Genomic DNA, 19,959 nt, shown 5'->3' with positions numbered 1-19,959 from the left:
ATTCTGAATTTAAGGTAAGTATTTTATTTATTTATCTCCTTTAAATTCTTAACATTCTATAATTTGATTTTAAATACAAGCAAAGAAAATAAATTTTGATTATAACTCTAATAGAGTTAGTAAGAAATTATAATCACTCGAAGTGGTGAAACTTCTATGTCTTGTCATGATCAAATTCATATATGATTGTGGGCAAAGAATTGAAAACTCGTCCCATTGATTTGCTTCATTCTCATTCTCATTCCCTTAAAAGAATGTGATAGCAATATGTGATAAGTCAAAAAGAAGACAAAATTATTATCGTGAAGATATCAATGGATATGGACGTGGCAATAGACGAAATTATAATCGCCATCATTGTGATAATGAGAACAATAAGAATTGTCAAAATAATCATTCATTATGTGAAAGTAATATTTGTCGTCGATTTGACATGAGATTTTGTAAAGCACATATCAATGATTATGGTCCATTCATAATGTGAATGTGACAACATGTGATTTATGAATACATATTCATTTTTGGAAGAATATGAGTGTGCTAGTGGTATATACCACACTCACCTCTAGAAGGAGGTTTGAGAGAAAATAAGAAAATAATGTCATTATTATGGCATAAATAGTCATTGATCGCGTACTTATTGTAGACATGTGATTTTTGACCCTCCCCAAGATTTTACATATTTTAGCATATAAATATTTAGTATAGGTCTAATATAGTTATTTCAACTAGCTTTGACTCTTCTACTTTATTTTATCACACAACATGAAAATTACAAAAAATAGTTTCGTTAATATTTTGTAGTCATACTATTTTATTAGGATTCTTATTTTTAGTATAATCTTTGAAAAATACAAAAAAAAATTGCTAATTTTATCCCCATTTTGGTACATAAGCTAAGGTTAACTAGTAAGTTTATAGATTTTAACTTCTTAGAAAATAGAAATAATTAAGCTTGAGCTTATTGATTTGTCTCTCTTGAATTTAAGTGCTCATCTAGCCCAATTTTTAGCTAAAATTCGGATAGCCCATTCCCCTTAACCCTAAGCCCCTTCCTATAAATATATAGACAAAGCTAAAGAAAAGGGGAACAAAAATAAAAAAAATAAAAAAACCCTAGCAGCTAGACCTTTAGACCTAACGCCTAAGATCCCTAAGCATCATATCCGTTGTTACACCCAAAAGAACCCCACCCCGCCAAGCGTTACATCATCTTCTTCAGCCGCAAGAACACCAAGAGAACACCCCCTTCATCTTCAATCTCCAGACCTCCACAACAGAACACCCAAAACCAAATCCACTAGCGAACAACCAACAACGCCAACCCTCCTGATTTCGAACAACCGACAGTGGCCCCAGACAAAATTAAGAAGAAAAGGGGTCGAGAAATTTGGAACGGGGAAGACAGAAACTAGCCGGAAATACCATGAAATCCAGTGGAACTCCATGAAAATCAGTGTCCCTCTCTCTTTATAAACGTTGCTCGACCTTATCGATTTTTTGGCTGAAATACGAACAGAGACGGAAAGGAAAGGCTTAAGAAAATCACTGATCCTCTTCTCTCTTTTGGTTCTATTTCTGTGAACAATCAGAAAAGGAATTTTTTTGTTTGAGTCATAGTTAGCGACCTCCATTAATGCCGACGAAATCACGTCTTTTTTTGTCCTTCGTCGCCGGAATCACTGTTTCTGACGTCTTACACCGTCAAAAGACCCTCCAAGTAACTGATTTTTGTTCTATTATCGTTTGGCATTTTTTTTTGCCCTTTTGTTTTTTCGAGACCCTGCCGGAGATGTCAGTGTCTGAGGTTGTTGCTTGAAATCCTGTCCGAAAGTTCCATCTATTGGTTCCGGTCGAGGTGTTGTTTGTTGTTCGATGTTTCTAAGTGTGTATTTGCTATTGGATACCTAAGCAGAAAGATATTACCAAGGTCCATTTCTATTTTACCTCCTATTCATATCTAGTTGTGATCATTAAGTATTATTTAGATGACCTGGATATGAGTTTTCTTTTAATTGGAATTAGTTGTTTATTTGTGTGGTTTTGTTCCTATTGTTTTTATGTGCTGGTTCATCATCTTATTAACTACATATTATCATGTTTGTCCTCTCTTGTTTATCTAGAACTTGATAGATTCCTATGATTCTGACTCGGGCTGTTTGCAATTGAAATGCTCATTTACGGAAGATAAAAGTATGAGTTGCATTTGGTCATTTTGTTATGGCTTGGATAATAAGATTACAGACTTAGGTCCATAGTGCTCTTCTTTTATATATTCAAGCCTTACAATAATCTTAAACTAGTTTTAGAATAAACAATTTATGAACCTCGTAGTTTGCTTTAAGCGCGACTTAATCAATTATCGTGATTGTGTACATGTTCGCGTGTCATGATTACGATTTTAAAAACAAAATCGGAGTATGCATTCGTGCAACTTCGACTAAATTTTCTTAATAATAATAAAGCGTTACTAATTGTGGACATGTCCGCATGACATGATTATATAGGCGCCAAACAAATGTGTACACATACGCGTGACCTGTTTTTCAAGATAGTTTCTTAATAAAAAAAAAAAGGCAAATGCACATAGGTTCTAAGAGTAAGTAATTAGACAATTTGATTAAGCCAAGTATGATCAAAGCGACCGTGCTAGAACTACGGAACTCGAGAATGCCTAACACCTTCTTCCGGGTTAACAGAATTCCTTACTCGGATTTCTGTGTTTGCAGACCATAAATAGAGTCAAACTTCCTCGAATTCGGGATTTTAAACCGGTGACTTGGGACACCATAAATTATCCCAAGTGGCGACTCTGAATTTTAATTTAAATAATCCCGTTTCGATTGTCATTTAAATTGGAAAAAACTCCTTTAATACCCTTCCTAGGGTGTAAAAAGGAGGTGTGACAACTCAGGCGACTTTGTTGGGGATAAAAACCCGAAACTTTTGGTTCAGGGTTCAAGAATTCGAGCTTGTTAATATGATCTATGCTTGGCTTTAGTGTTTGTTGATATTATTGTATTTGTGGACCTAATGCGCTAAATGATGTTTATTTACCGCTTTCATATTACTTGAACTGTATTAAAATGTCTTCCTACGCCTCCCTTCTCAGTCTTAAAAAAAAAAATAGGTGCCACGTTCGCGTGAACTAGAAGTTACACCAAATAGAACGAGGTTGGGCCAGCAACAAGGCCGGGTAGACTTTCGTGCTCCCGGTACGTTGCCCCCTCTTCGGCTCGAGTAGTCTGCTCGGGTAAGCCAGGTCTAGAACACAACCCCAGGTTTAGACTTAGAATAACATAACCTCATGCCGAATCCCTAGTAGGAACGTTTGTTTGCATCATGTGCATTTGACTTTAGGGACTCAACATAAGGGTTGGGTCCGTCTAGGACAGGTATAACCAAAAAAATAAAAGACCATTCTGATGCATCATATGTGCTACATGTTGCATTTCTTCAAGGGTAAAAGGTTTATTTGACGGACCCAGTTATGTTTTCTTTCACATTTTTTAGAAGAAAAAGAAAAGAAAAAAAACATGAAAAATCTAAAAAAAAATTGCACTTTCACATCATTTTCCAAAAAAAATCAATCAAACAAAAAGAAAAGAAAATCCAAAAAGAGTTTACATGTTTCATCATTTTTCAAAAAAAAAAAGAAGAGACAAAAAAAATATGTTTTCTCTAAATTAGTTTTTTTTTAAATTCTCGACCGTATCCAATCTGCCCGAACTACGCATACCTAATTTTCATCTTTCGGGGCAGGATACGTAGGCAACCCACATACGGTCCGGTCTTCCTAGTAAGAAGTCTTAGGTTCTTGGCTTCACGGGGTCTTAACCAAATCTTGCATTTTAGCCACTTTTAGCCACATAGGTTAATTTTAGAAAAATAGTCATAAACATGTCTTGCATGTGTCCAACAGGAAGGGTTATTGTCTCACATAGCGTTCTAGGTCTTTAACTTTATTTTGTCTTAATTTTCTCATACAGGTATGAATCTACTTACTGGAGTGTGGGCATGATAGACGCCTTAGGACCATCCAGTCAAGATCGCTCATTCAGGAGTTTGCTTAAGGATTTTTTTTAATGTTATGTTTTGAGTCTGTTTTCTTTTTATGTCGTTTTTTACCTTCTAGTTTTGTCAATAATGCCAAGTCTTTTAGGTGATATTAGAGTCTGTCATAGGCTAGTTAAGTTTGTTGAGTTTTTTGTTATTATATTTCCTATTTTGTATTTGAAAAAGATGTGTTATAAATCAAAAATCCAAAAAAAGAGATTTTGCGTTTAATATTTCTGTTAGATGTTTTCTCTAGAATACTAACTCTAGAAGTTCAAATTTTTTTGTGTGGTTTTTCTTAGCAAATTAATATCTAGAACTCAAAATAAAAATTGCTTTTATATTACCTTTAGTTATTAAGACTAAAACTTCAAAAAAAGAAGAGAATTTTCTTTTAATACCTCTTTAGAAGTTTTATTAAGATATTAATTCCAAAAATAAAAATAAAAAACTTTCTTTTGAGGTTCTTGTTTGGCAAATATATATAAAACAAAAAAAATTCTTTTATTTTCACTAAAACTTTAGGACATTGTACATAGAAGAAAAAAACATACTTTATCTTTTGTTTATCCTTAGAATTTCTCCTTTAGGTAATCAAAAACTGAAATCCCAAAAATATTTTTTATATCTTTTTCATTTCTTGTTTCGAAATCTTTCTTCAGGATATCAAGTGAAAATTCAAAAAAAAATTCTTTGGTTCATTCTTTAGTTTTTCTTCCTAAAAAAAAGAATCAAAAAATATTTCTCTTCTATGAATTTTTCCTTAATAATTTCTCATAGAGTATTTGTTTCAAAAGAAAGAAAAAAAGAAAGAATATATATATATATGCCCGTTAAGCTTGAGTTTAGAATAGCTTATAGAACATTAAGTCTAGAAAATTCAAAAAAAAAATATTTGTTTCTTTTATTTCCCTTTTCTCGTCTGAGTAGTCATTAAGGTAAAAAAAAGGAAGAAGAGAACGTTAGTTTATTTAGTCTATTCTTGATTTTCCCGAACTAAGCAAAGATTTGATTTATGCGGCGTCATTATGCGTAGGCAACCTACATAGGGTTTGATCGAATTATTTTTAATTAAAAGAAAAAGGAAAAAAGAAGAAAAAAAATTAAAGAAAAAAAGAAAAGAAAAAGAGAGAGGTGAAATTAGGGGATGTGAGAAATGAGAGGAAAGAAAAGAGTGATAATTAGAAAAAAAAGAAGAAAGAAAATGAGCAAGCCAAGAAGTACCAGAATAGAAAAGAAAAGAGAAGATTGAAATGAACAAAATTGGGAGATGCCAAGTGACCTTGTGACCCTCGAAGTCATTCTAGAATCGTTAATTGTTGCTAGGTGCATTGCACGCAATGTGATATTTTTAGTTGTTAAATGCCCTAATGCTGACAGGATGACCCTATTTTGTTCCATTTGTTATCTTCATTGAGCAGAAGGATGGTTGGTTTGTGGTTCTTAAGTAACTCATCCATACAACACAAGGTCAAGTAGCAAGGTAGCCGTGGCTAGCAAAGAGTGGGAGCAAGGGTCATTGATCCGTCTAAGGGAATTGTTGAATCAGAATCTGAGTTGAAAGAAGAGGTCTTAAGGTTGAAAAGACAGATGACCGAAATATACCAAGCCTGGATTAGTGGGCGTCCTCCACCATCAGTTCTCACTAACTACACTAAAAGCCTTGTCACCATTCCGCCACTGTCACAAGTCCAGGATATCTCCTCACAACCTTTTCACACTCCACCCGCCAAAACCACCTCATATCCCGCTCCTTTGGCCACTCATGCTTTTGTAGCTCCTCCACCAGCTACTTTTCCTCGATCCTCCAACTAGACTGTGTTCAAAGTCCCCGATGCCCAACACTATGCTCCAGAACCAACTTTCAAGGTCTCGGATCCATACTCTCACGCTCCTCATTTTGAGCCTCCCGGTGAGACTGCAAAGCCTGCTAAGACAGTAGAGCAAGATAAGATACCCAGAAAGCTAAAAGGGTTTAGATGCCAAAGTTTAATTTGTATGATGGGCGTGGAGATTCGGTAGCCCATCTGAGGGGTTATTACAGTGAAATGAGAAGTGTTGACGGGAAAGATGAGTTGCTGATGGCGTATTTCAGTAAGAGCCCGACTGGGGCAGTTTTGGAATAACATACTCGTCAAGATGTCGGTAAGTGGAATACATGGGGTGACCTGGCTCAAGATTTTGTTCGGCACTATCAGCAAAATGTAGACATTATCCTAGACCACTTCTCCCTATCTCGGATGGAAAAGAAACCCAAGGAAGGCTTTAGGGAGTTTTGGTTCATATGGAACGAACAAGTTGCGCGGGTCAGTCCTTCGATTAGTAGAAAAGATGTTGCTAAGCCCCACCAACGACAGGATCCAGTGGGCATTCCTGCTAAACTCCTCCAGCCTCAATTCTGACCCCATGAATATCCTCGTACTCCAGATAATCCTCACCAATGCTACTTTCCTCCACAGAATCCCCAAGGTCATACCTCACCTCCCCAATACTCTATCTACAATGCACCGCCATATGCTCCACACCCACGAGACCCGTAATGGACTGCACCACCTCTACAAATATCTTACCTGCCTCCTCAAGCATATCAACCACCCACCCGAAAGAGGTTCTAACCAAGGCCGGGGTTCAAAATGAGAAGGCAGCAACAAAGAGAAAAGTCTTTCACTCCTATTGGAGAATCATATGCCAGTTTGTTCCAAAGGTTGAGGCAATTGGGCATGTTGAAGTCGATTCAGATAAAAATGTTGAACCCCCTTCCAATTTTTTTTGATTATTCTCAAAGGTGCATATATTGCTCTAATGCCCTGGGGCACAACATAGAAAAATGTTGGAATCTAAAAAGAGTAGTCCAGAAGCTTGTCGATGCAGGTGACATTACCGTGCGAAATCCAGATGCAGCAGATACTAGCCAAAGTCCATTGCCTGTTCATAATGAGACACATAATATGGGCATGGTTTGTGTTGAAAATGAATATGAAAACTCTTCTGAGTTCCTTGGAAGGCCACTTGCTGCAAAGTTTTCAGTGTTATTAGTCTCGGTTCCAGAAGTTGATCTTAAAAACGAGTTGGCAAAAGGGACCCAAAAGCAATTTGCTAAGGTCAATATGATTGAAGTTGGTGAAGATCCCAGTGATATTGATGTGGAATTCAGTGGCTAAGATGTCGAGCTTGGTAATTGGAAAGACGCTCCTTTCTTGGTTAGCCGGGAAGGAGTCTTGGTGGTTCATTTTGTTGTCATTTCTGTTGTCAGAGTTATTTCAGGGTTATAATCTGGATATTGTCTTGTGCCTCAAACCCTTCTATCCTTTTTATTTTGTCTAGTTCGTTTAGTCGTAGTAACTCATTCAGTGTTATCTAGGTTTGTTCCAGGGTTGTAACCCCAGTTTAGTTTGCTTGTTTCGTTGTTCAAACCCTTTCACCGTCTATCTAATGTAATTTTCTGTTTTCTGTTATTTCTAGTCATTTTTGTTTAGTCCACTTTTCCTTTTATAGTTCTTTTCTTGCTGATTCTAGTGACATGACATGCACGCATAATTCTCAGCCTGGTTTTAAAAGTTAGTTTAGTCATGAAGCAATGAAACAATTTTGAAGATGATAGGGGCGTTTGAGGGAAATAAGTACAGATTTGGATATTTTGAGATCATTTGAAGCCCGAACTGCGTGAAGCTGGGGTAGATAATTTGGAAAGTTAATAGGTTGACAAGAATTCATTAAAGGAGAATGAATCCCGGACAATTTGAAGCGAGAAACTTTGAGTTCAAGTGTATCTCAAGTAACAAGATACAACCAAGGAAGATTGCTTCGAACAGACAGAGGGTATCCATTATGAAGAAGAAATTACCCAACGAGAGTTCTGTACTTAACAAGGCGCTAAAGAAAAGTGGAAGGCATATCAGTGATACCAATGCCGAAGCTGTAAAAGCAATGTTGTGTGTGCTCTTTCTTTTTCATTTCAAGTTGCATGTATTGTACTTGGCATTTTCAGGGATTGGGAGGCCCTCTTTCAGCTACCCAAACACTTATACCATTCGATACTCTTTTAAGCCTGTACTAATTTCTTTGACCTCCCCTCTTTTGGAATCAAGTTAGAGTCATATGAAAAAAAAAAGAGTCCATGTCCCTATAGGTTTATTTTAGAAAGTTCATTCCAAAAGGAAAGTTAAAAAAAAAAGAAAAAAAAGAGCAAACAGAGATAAAAGAAAAAAAATAAAAAGAAAAGAAAAAGAAGGAAAAGAAAAAAAAAAGTAGCAAAAAGTAGTCTTGTGAACTACGTTTGACCTGATTCTTGTCACCACAAGATACGTAGGCAGCCTTACGGTTCGGTTTTACCAAATAAAATATTTCATAATCCCACAAAGTCGAAAGTGGGGCGGTCTTTCTTAGTAACTCCATCAAAAAAAAAAAAAAAAGAGAATCAAATTCCTTTATTTTAGAAATTGGGGCAAAGTTTTTAGAATGGATTCCAAAAGTTGTAAATAAATTAACCCCCGTTGTCTTAGTTATTTTTAGCCTTTATGATATCCTTTCTTTGTAACCCTGTCCAAAAGCTACATTACAGTCCAAAAAAGACCTCCCAGATAATCTTTGAGAGTGCTGAGTTTAGACATGCCAAGAGTATATGATGTTTTTACCATGGTTAATGCCTTGTCATCTGCAGAATCAGAAGAAATAAGAAGAAAAGAACAAAATGAGTGAGTTTTATTGGTGAAAACCTCCACATGCACCATAAGGCGATGATGAATTGAGAGAAAGAACAAAATAAGAGAGGCTAGATGGTGAAAACCCTTCGGGCACTACAAGTCGAATAAGGATTGTGAATCAGATTGGATAATCGGAGCATTGAAGCCCAGTTTCACGGTTTAGGGGGTATAACAAGAGTTGAATCAGATTTGCTTGACAGATTAGGTCACTTAATCCAAAGGTGCATGCTATGGTCATTAGAATTGGTATCCATATCTGATAAGTTTCTACTTTGTAGTTTTCTTGTTAGGAATCATCTCTTTCCATTGTCCTTTACTCTGTTCCTTTTGTCTTGTTTACTTCCTCTTTCTGAGTCTATTTGGTCAAAACAAGTGAGAAATGACTTCAAAACTTGCCACCAGCTTTCCAGTTGCACAAAACGGGATCTGGCTAGCACATCAAAGTGGCATAAGTCAGGAAAGAACAACATGTGCACTGAGTTGGTAACAATCAATGTGCTTTGGGATTCATGTGAAATACAAAGGTTCGGTATATGCCAATTCATGAACAATGCAACAGATAGAGGGTGTTGGGTTTGAACGGATCAGAGGCATTTTCTGTGATAAGGGTGACAGAGAAAGTGGTCAGTCAATAAACAAGAAAGGTCTTTCGAGTTGAAATCAAAGTTATCATGGGAAGTGAAGGAGCAATCGCCCTCAAAGTCAAGGCCACAAACCAACCACTACATTTATAAACTCACAAGTTTTATTTGTTTGAAACAGGGATGAAAATGGTGTCCAAATCAAAGCTTGGAAGCTTGAATTTTTCAAGTATCGTGCCCAAATTTTGTCAGCACAAAGTCAATTTGAGAAGGGGAAAGAAAATTTGTTCGATCTGCAGGAACCCTCCATGAGGAAAGCATGGTTCATGGGCAAGGAATTTTGTTCGCTCTGCAGAGATCCTCCAGGAAGAGAGCATGGCTCAGGTAAGTTCATTCTCGGCTTTTTAGGACCCTCCTGGATAATGAAATTTAATTTCAAGTTTTCAGGACCCTCCTGGATAATGGGACTTAGTTTTAAGACCTTTATTAGATAATGAGATTTAGCATAAGTTTCACCTTTAAGAAATAGAATTTAGCTTTCAAGTTTACACTCTTAAGATGAGATTTAATTTAAAATTTTCAAGACCCTCCTGGATAATGAGATTTAATATTTTTTTTAAAAGTTCTCAGGACCCTCTTGGATAATGGGACTTAGTTAAATTTCAAGACCTTCATAGATAACAAGATTTAGCGTAAGTTCTACCTTTAGGAAACATAATTTAGCTTTAAAGTTTTCACCCTTAAGATGAGATTTAATTTGAAATTTTAAGGACCCTCATGGATAATGGGATTTATCTTTTAAATTCGTAGAGATTTTGGGTAACATGATTCGATTAACACTCACAGATACGCCCAAATACCAAACTGGGGCAGAAAAGTTTCTTTTATTTTGTCTGTTTTGTTGTAATGTCAGGCGTCCACCTGGAGAACAAGGGAATACAGTTAAAGTTTTTGGCAATCAGGCGTCCACCTGGAGAACAAGGGAATACAGTTCAAGTTTTAGCAATCAGGCGCCCACCTGGAGAACAAGGGAACATAGTTCAAGTTTTGGCGATCAGGCGCCCGCCTGGAGAACAAGGGAATATCGTTCAAGTTTTGGCGATCAGGTGCCCACCTGGAGAACAAGGGAATACAGTTCAAGTTTCCTGGAGAATAAGGGAATACAGTTCAAGTTTTTGACAATCAAGCACCCACCTGGAGAACAAGGGAATACAGTCCGAGTTTTGGCAATTAGGCGCCCACCTAAAGAACAAGGGAATACAATTCAAGTTTTGGCAATCAGGCGCCCACCTGGAGAACAAGGGAATTCAATTCAAGTTTTGGCAATCAGGCGCCCACGTGGAGAACAAGGGAAGTCATTTTAGAATTCAATTCAAGTTAGAAGTAGCAGAAGCTCGCGGCAAGAATGTAAGTCAACAGTCCGAGATGATCAACAGAAGTTAGTCTCAATCCAGAATAAAAAAAGGAAAAAGAAAAAAGAAGTGAATTATGCAGAAGCAGAGAAAGATGTGAACTGCTCAAGACGAGGCTGAAGTCACGAGCATGGTGTGTCCGGTTTTTATCCGAATAAGCCGCAGAAGAATGAATCAACACCTGCATCTAGCAAGCATCAAGGTTCAAATCTAAAATCTGCATGAAGAACCATTCAAGACTCAAGATCAAGCTTTAGAAGGCTTATAGATAGGAATATTGTAACTCATAATTGACATGCTTAGTTAGTCTTTTTTTTTGTTTTGATTTTGATGTAATAACAGGACCGCAGACCGGAACCTCGACGGAACGACACCTCGACCGGCTCTCCACCTTAGTATACTCCATCACTGTTCCTACTTCTGAACTACACGTGGCCTGATTCCTTTATAACAAAGGATATGTAGGCAACTAAGATACCGGGGCTCGGTCACATTCTCCTTTCTTTTAGCCTTTGGTCTCCCTAAATAAGGGTCGGGTCAAAAACCTGCCTAATCGTTTTTTGTCTGAAAACTCTTCGCGTTTCCAGTCAAAGAGGGGCAGCAGTAGACATGTGATTTTTGACCCTCCCTAAGATTTTACATATTTTAACATATAAATATTTAGTTTAGGTCTAATATAGTTATTTCAACTAGCTCTTCTACTTTATTTTATCACACAAAAAAAAATTACAAAAAATAGTTTCGTTAATATTTTGTAGTCATACTATTTTACTAGGATTCTTATTTTTAGTATAATATTTAAAAAAATACAAAAAATAATTGCTAATTTTATCCCCATTTTGGTACATAAGCTAAGGTTAACTAGTAAGTTTATAGATTTTTACTTCTTAGAAAATAGAAAGAATTAAGCTTGGGCTTATTGATTTGTCTCTTTTGAATTTAAGTACTCATCTAGCTCAATTTTGAGCCCAAATTCAGATAGCTCATTCCCCTTAACCTTAAGCCCCTTCCTATAAATACATAGAAAAAGCTAAAGAAAAGGGGAACAAAAAAAAACCCTAGCAGCTAGACCCTTAGACCTAACGCCTAAGACTCCTAAACATCAGATCTGTCGTTACACCAAAAAGAACCCCACCCCCAGTGTTGCATCATCTTCTTCAGCCGCAAGAACACCAAGAGAACACCCCCTTCATCTTCAATCTCCAGACCTCCACAACAGAACACCCAAAACCAGACCCACCAGTGAACAACCAACAACACCCACCCTCCTAATTCCGAACAACCGGCAGTGGCCCTGGACAGAATTAAGAAGAAAAGAGGTCGAGAAATCTGGAACGGAGAAGACAGAAACTCGCCGGAAATACCATGAAATCCGGTGGAACTCCATGAAAATCAGTGACCCTCTCTCTTTATAAACGTTGCTCGACCTTATCGATTTTTTGGCTGAAATACGGACAGAGACTGAAAGGAAAGGCTTAAGAAAATCACTGATCCTCTTCTCTCTTTTGCTTCTGTTTCTGTGAACAATCAGAAAAGGATTTTTTTTTGTTTGAGTCATAGTTGGCGACCTTCATTAACACCGATGAAATCACGTTTTTTATTTGTCTCTCATCGCCGGAATCACTGTTTCTGGCGCCTTACACCGTCAAAAGACCATCCAAGACTAATTTCTGTTCTATTATCGTTTGGCATTTTTTTTGCCCTTTTGTTTTGATTTCGAGACCCTGCCGGAGATGTTAGTGTCTGAGGTTGTTGCTTGAAATCCTGTCCGAAAGTTCCATCTGTTGGTTCCGGTCGAGGTGTAGTTTGTTGTTCGACGTTTTTAAGTGGGTATTTGCTGTTGGATACCTAAGCCGAAAGATCTTACCAAGGTCCATTTCTATTTTACCTCTTATTCATATCTAGTTGTGATCATTAAGTATTATTTAGATGGCCTGGATATGAGTTTTCTTTTAATTGGAATTAGTTGTTTATTTGTGTGATTTTTTATCCTATTGTTTTATGCACTGGTTCATCATGTTATTAACTACATATTATCATATTTGGCCTCTCTTGTTCATCGAGCACTTGGTAGATTCCTATGATTCTGACTCGGGTTGTTTTCAATTGAAATGCTCATTTACGAAAGATAAAAGTATGCGTTGCATTTGGTCATTTTGTTATAGCTTGGATAATAAGATCACAGACTTAGGTCCATTGTGCTCTTCTTTTATATATTCAAGCCTTACAATAATCTTAAACTAGTTTTAGAATAAACAATTTATGAACCTCGTAGTTTGCTTTAGGTGCGACTTAATCTTTTATCGTGATTGTGTACACGTTCGCGTGACATAATTACGACTTTAAAAACAAAATCAGAGTATGTGTTCGCGCAAATTCGACTAAATTTTCTTAATAATAATAATAAAGCATTACTAATTGTGGACACGTTCGCGTGATATGATTTTTGACGCGCCAAACATATGGGTACACGTACGCGTGACCTGTTTTCAAGATAATTTCTTAATTAAAAAGAAAGGCAAATGCACATAGGTTCTTAGAGTAAGTAATTAGACAATTTGATTAACACAAGTATGATCAAAGCGACCATGCTAGAACCACAGAACTCGGGAATGCCTAACACTTTCTCCGGGTCAATAGAATTCCTTACCCGAATTTCTGTGTTTGTAGACCATAAATAGAGTAAAAATTCCTCGAATTTGGGATTTTAAATCGGTGACTTGGGACACCATAACTTATCCCAAGTGGCGACTCTGAATTTTAATTTAAATAATCCCATTTCTTTTGTCACTTAAATTGGAAAAAACTCCCTTAATACCCCTTTCGGGGTAGTAAAAAAGGAGATGTGACACTTATTGTATGCCAAAATATTTTGGCATTGTGATTATTAAAAGACAACGATAATGCAAGAAACATATCTTGCATATAATTTTGACCATAACCATAATGGTATAACTTTCTCTTTAGAGAAGATATTCACCATTTAGATGTTGATGAATATGTGGTACTACAAAATTAATTGAGAACTCTGCAAGAGCCAATTATATTATTTTGGAGAAACACAATTGATTACCAATAAGGTATTGTGTTGTAGTAAGTCTCAAAGAAACTTATTCAGTTTCCAAAGTATACGCGAAAGCGGTTGATTATATTGAGACTATAAATAAAGGAAAGATTTTAGTATCTTCTATTACTACAACTTGTAGCGGGATAATATGTATGTGAAAAGCTTCCGCTTTATTTTCCAGTTTGTACTACACAAATAAAAGAATACCATACTAAAGTGGATGTTTATTGATATAAAAACCCATATCATAATAAACTTGGAGTTTATTGATAATTGCATATGTCATGGTGTAAACCTGAACTTTATCATATTGATAATTTATTCAGTTAGCATAATCAGTTTAGCCATATCAATTTAAGTATGATGTGCAAAAATAATAGAGAATTCACATGGGTAAATATTAAAGAACTAGAAAGTTCTTTACGAATTCTCTTATATTGCTTGTTCTCATTAATTAATTGACAACTAAAATTGGGATTGAATCCTATGAATGCTGGAAATATCAAAATATGGGCCTATACACATGCCATGTATACAACATAAGATGCATCTATGAGATGGTTACATGTGAAATTATTATTAACCTGCAACATGGTGTTTTGCGAGGTAACTTGCTCAATAATTTAATTTCGAGCATACTTTTCAGATTTTCTATTCAAGAAGTTCATCTTGATAAGTTGGTTTATATCACAGTTGGTTTAGCAAAATAATTTATTGAATGCCTCCACTTAATAGCTAAACTATTGCTTATGAGAACAAAGTTATCTATACCAGTTTGATATAGGTTATATACGAAAATATATTATATTCTCCCCTCACAAGTGGTTCAGGGTCAGGAACCAAATAATTCCATCTTATTATTATTGATGTAAGGTGTACATTTTGATTAACACCATAACACACAAAGATGGATTCTCGAAGTTGAGGAAACAAGTTAGTTTTTCTAACATGAGGGGGAGACATGATAAACAATTGAGAAAAAGTTATGTGGAATGAATTATCATTTGTACATCTAGATCTTCGAATAAAATAATATGAACTTGAAGTTCATAAAAAGATAATTCATGTGCAATATATTGCAAAGCATGTCAGACGCATTTGCTGACCCAAAGAAAGTAATTATATTCTCACTGCAAATGCTCCTATTAGAATAAGTCCTAGAAGGACAAAGCCTATGGTACGCTTAAAGCATATAGACAAATTGATTTTAAATAACTTCTTGATAAAGAAGGTGAGAAAATGATCATAATAAAGGAGGTAAGTGATCTAGAAGGTCACATGACATAATACTTCATAAAATATCAGGAGAGGTTCAGGTACCTGAATATATGAATGAAGAGATCTCTATGTTATGTCTTTATGAAAAATTATTGGAACCGATATAAAATGTTCGTCGACGACATCTATCATAGCACTAAGTATAGATGAGGATCTTAAGGCTGTCGAGACAGACACAAAAATATTGTCCAAATAGACGATACTCAATTCAAATAGAATTGGTTTAATATGAAAGACATGTAATTTTGGACATGTAGTTCAAACACTTGAAAGTATAAAGTCAATGGTATGTGCAATCAGTTTTCGATATCTTATATGTCTAGCATGACATGTAAACTTGATATGCATCTAAAGTCTATTATATGACTTATATGACTTAACTTATATGACAATCCATGAAGGATTTAAGTTGCTTGAAGCATATACAATTCTTGATCTTGAAGTACCACTTCCTCAGTGCAATTTGTGCACAAATGTATCTTGCTATAACTATAGGCATGATAATATGATAGCAAGAGTTTTCACCTCTATGTGAAGATATTGAACTGATGATTCCAACAAGATTATATGAAGACAATACATCTATTAAGAATGATGATTTCAAGGTTCAACATATTCATTCAAGTTAATATGGCTGATTTGTTTATCGAATCTATACCAACGATCTTTTGAAGACGGTGCTTAAGATTGGGACGCGAAAGCTCAAGGATGTGAATTGATGCTCTCATCAGAGGGGAGTTAATACACGTTGTACTCTTTTTTCCTTGCAAGGTTTTGTCCTACTGGGTTTTCTTTGCAAGGTTTTTAACGAGGCAACCAAAAGGCGTATTTCTAAACATGTGTACTCTTTTTCCTTCTCTAGAATTTTTTTTCACTGGGTTTTATTTTAGTTAAAGTTTTAACGAGACACATTATCTTTGAATAAATATTCAAGGGGGAGTGTTATAAATAAAATTCTATTTAAGGTGAATGTCTATATTTAGAGAGATTCTATGGATTATTACTTGGTGGCTAAGTTACTCTTTCCCTATAAATAAAGGGTTCTATTCCATTATAGTTCATCCCAAAAATCAATAAGAATTCTCTCTCCCTACTTTTCTTTGCAACACTGTACTTCTTTTATGTTTCATAACACATTAAGTGATTTCATCTTAACTTCTTAAATTGTAATAGACAGTGTTATTAATTTTAGAGGGAGATAGCAAAAGTGCATCAAAGTCTGTCTGACACTATAGAAAAATAAAAAATAAAAAATAATAATGGTTCATTTGTCAAAAGATATTACACTCCATATCTATTAGGAAAAATATTTCCAAAATACTAGTAGGTATTTACATTGTATACTTTTAGAGCGTACAATTAAGGTATACAATAGTGTAGCCCAAATATTCTTATACCTTAATGTGAATCATACTCGAAGGTATACAACATAGATAACTGCTACAATGTACTTCCTTCGTTTTAAAGTAAATGTTATTTTTCGCTTTTCAAGCATTAATTTGATTAACTTTTGAAGATAAATTAAATTAGATCGACTCAATATTTAAAGTCACAATTTAAATAATTAAAAACTATTTTTTTTAAAAAGGATATAAGTTGCTATCTTCTGATGCCAATATGATGAAAAGAATATATTCTAATATTATTCAATATTTACATAGTTTGAATCTCGAAAAATAAAAAAGTTACACATTTTGGGAGGAAAGAATAATTTTTTAAGGAATAAATTTTGTAAATAGGTACATGCATGTTGAGGTGGATGTGCGGGCATACAAGGAAGGATAAGATTAGAAATGAAGATATTCGAGAGAAGGTGGGTGTGGCCCCCATGGAGGACAAGATGCGGGAAGCAAGACTCAGATGGTTCGGGCACATTCAGAGGAGGAACACTGATGCACCGGTGAGAAGGTGTGAACGACTGGCGGTGGTGGGTACGAGGAGAGGTAGAGGGAGACCTAAGAAGTATTGGGGAGAGGTGATCAGGCAGGATATGGCGCGACTTAGGGTTACTGAGGACATGGCCCTAAACAGGGAATTGTGGAGATCGAGCATTAAGGTTGTAGGTTAGGGGAAATTGTGATGTCTTTTTTACAGCGCACTAGAGTGAGACTAGCCAGTTAGGAATTAGTCTTAGGATGCTATTGATCAACTACTGATGATGGGCTTTATCTGTTGTGTATTAATACCTTACATCTTTCTCGTATTTCCTATATCTCTTATATTGCTGTTACTTTGTTATTTTATGGTATTTATGTTATGTTATGGATTTTATGGTATTTTATGTTGTTTTATTATGAGTCTATTGATAGTACTAATATAGTGTCTCTTGTTGCCTCTTTGAGCCGAGGGTCTCCTGGAAACAGCCTCTCTGCCCCTCGGGGTAGAGGTAAGGTCTGCGTACAGATTACCCTCCCCAGACCCCACTTGTGGGATTACACTGGGTTGTTGTTGTTGTTGTTGTTGTTGTTGTTGTTGTACATGCATGTAAATATTTTACTCCGCCTAGGTATTCATGTAAAGCCCCTATTTATTTTGCAAGATGAAAAGGTATTGGGCCTGATGAAATCCAAGTAGAAGATAATCCAAATAAGCGCCTACCCAGTCGCTTTATTAAAAATAACCGGTGAAAGTATAATATATGCATAATTTATATATATATATATATATATATATATATATATAAAATAAATATGACCGGTTATTTGTGTAATGATCCCGTGGAATAATAGGTCTTTTGGAGTAGAAATAGCGTGGGGTAGCAAGTAAATTCAGTGTTCCGAGGTCTAAAAAACCCTCATTTTTACCATACCTTGATTTGCGTGCGTGGTCCGGACCCATATCCGGAAAGCCTTTTATGTGAAAAGATGAGAAATAGAAATGTTTAGAGTTAAAAATTTAATTTTTGGTTGACTTTGGTCAATATTTTGAGCAAACAGACCTGGATCCATGTTCCGATGATCCCAGGAGGTCCGCAGTAAAATATGGGACTTAGGCGTATGCCCGAAAATGAATTCCGAGGTCCCAAGCCTTAGAAATCAATTTTTGGAAGAAATTATTTTGCGGAATTATCTAAGAAATGAAGAAAAGAATTAATGTTTGAAACCATTGGTATTGGGCCCGTATTTTGGTTAAGCCCGGTACAAACTTGTTATAGTATTTAAATGATGTAAAATTTGGTGAAAACGGAGTTTATTTGACGTAAGTTGGACTTCCGGTTGAAGAGTTATGAACTTTGAGAGTTCTTGATGAAAATGTTGAGTACCATACCAATTTTTCGGTTATTCTATTATGTATCACTAAAATTAGACTTTTCAAAACCGTCCAAATAATGTCGCTTTCTCTTCGGTATAGGTACGGTTCGGTAAATATTCGGTAATTTTTTTTACATATCATGTAAAAATCACTACTAGAAGTAGAATGCAATAACATACGTACTTTTATAGGACTTAGCAAAACTCTCTAGATATTTTTACAGTTTAAAAGGTGATAAATTAAGAAAATATAAAAGATGGCTGGAGTATAGATCCATCAACTATTCTACATCAGTGTAAAAGAAACTAAGCAAATACAAAAAAATATAAATCACACGAGTGGAAAGATATTAACCAAGCTGATCTCAAGAATAAAGTCTATAGAAGATTAAATATTCAAAAAGATAAATCTAAATCATACGAAAGGAAACATATTCAATACATTGTAGCTTTCTACTCATAATCGCTACAATACCTTGTGTTTTACTAGTGAACATGCTGGAAATAATTTAGTTTCAATAGGAGTAGCATAATAGATTTGAGAATTAGGATTTTAAGTTTAATTACTTGTTGGCTTGTAACTATTTCATAATTCCAACGTCCCGAAATTTTTTTATGCTTTATCATTTTTAAACATAATATATAAACATATTTTTTACATTGTAAATTTATTCGGTTCGGTTCGGTATTTTTTGGTTTATTTTTATAAAATAAAAAACCTACCCTAATTATCGGTTCAGTTATATATTTATATAAAAACCTATAGTTTTATTAAAAGAAACCTAAAAATTGGTTCGGTACGGTACGGTTCGATCGGTTTAGTCGGTTTTTGAATATCCATTGACACCCCTACCTTCCAGTGCTGACCGCATTGATTTTGTGCTGACCACGGAGGGGCCTTTGCAGCCGCGCTCCTTTTTGTGTAGTCCGCGGTGAGTAAGAATTTCACTAGTCTGACTTCAGAAGCCTATATCTTTTGATCTACAAGGAATTTTGAGATGATTCAAAAATAAAAGTTGTAGCTCTTCGTGTCTATTCCAGAAATGTAAAGAAAACACAATTTGGACATCTGTAGAGGAAGTTATGGCCAAAATACTAAATGATACCACTACAGTCAACATTGTGAGCTCCGCGGCTGCACTCCTTTTTGTGCAGTCCGCACAGGGGGTCTGAGAGGGGTATATTTAAACGAGATTTTCAGTTATTTTTTATTTTTCAAAATCCCAAAAACATAAGAGGCGATTTTTCAAACAACCTTTCTTCTCCAAAACATTAGTAAGTGATTTCTAACTCCTTTTCTTTACTCCTTAACTTCTTTTTACAAGATTTCATCCTAGAATCTAGGGTTTTCATGGTGGAATTGGGGAATTTGGGTAAAACCTAAGAATACTGAAATTTGGGGATTTAGACCTCAAATTGAGGTCGGATTCCAAAACTAATTATATATTCGGGCTCGGGGGTGAATGGGTAATCGGGTTTTGGTCCGAATTTCGGGTTTGGACCAAGCGGGCCCGGGGTTGATTTTTGACTTTTTGGAAAAAACTTTAGAAAACTTATTTTCATACATTAGAAATGTTTCATTGAGCATTTATTAATAGTATTAAGTAACTT

Source organism: Nicotiana sylvestris, chromosome 9, assembly GCF_000393655.2.
Source record: "Nicotiana sylvestris chromosome 9, ASM39365v2, whole genome shotgun sequence".
NCBI lineage: Eukaryota > Viridiplantae > Streptophyta > Magnoliopsida > Solanales > Solanaceae > Nicotiana > Nicotiana sylvestris.
Note: the sequence above shows the minus strand (reverse complement) of the source record.